Here is a 305-nt window from a genome sequence, read left to right on the forward strand (position 1 = left end):
AGAGAGAGAGAGAGAGAGAGAGAGAGAGAGAGAGAGAGAGAGCAAAGTGGCTGTGAACGCTTCAGCAGAAAGAAGTCAAAAGTTGGGTGCTAGCTGGAGTCAGGACAGGGAGACGCCGTGGGGTGGCAGGAGATAACAGCAGGCGCCTGGCCTGCGCCACCTGGGTGGGCGGGTGGGCGGGGCCCGCGGGTGGGAGGGGCTTCGCGCTTTCGCAGCTGCGCCGTTCCTTCCAAGGTTCAGGACACGCGGGAGCGCCAGGTCCTGGGGTCGCCTTTCTGCCACAAACACTGGGAAACACAGAAAGA

This window comes from Octodon degus, unplaced genomic scaffold (assembly GCF_000260255.1).
Source record: "Octodon degus isolate 3935 unplaced genomic scaffold, OctDeg1.0 scaffold00108, whole genome shotgun sequence".
Classification (NCBI taxonomy): Eukaryota; Metazoa; Chordata; class Mammalia; order Rodentia; family Octodontidae; genus Octodon; species Octodon degus.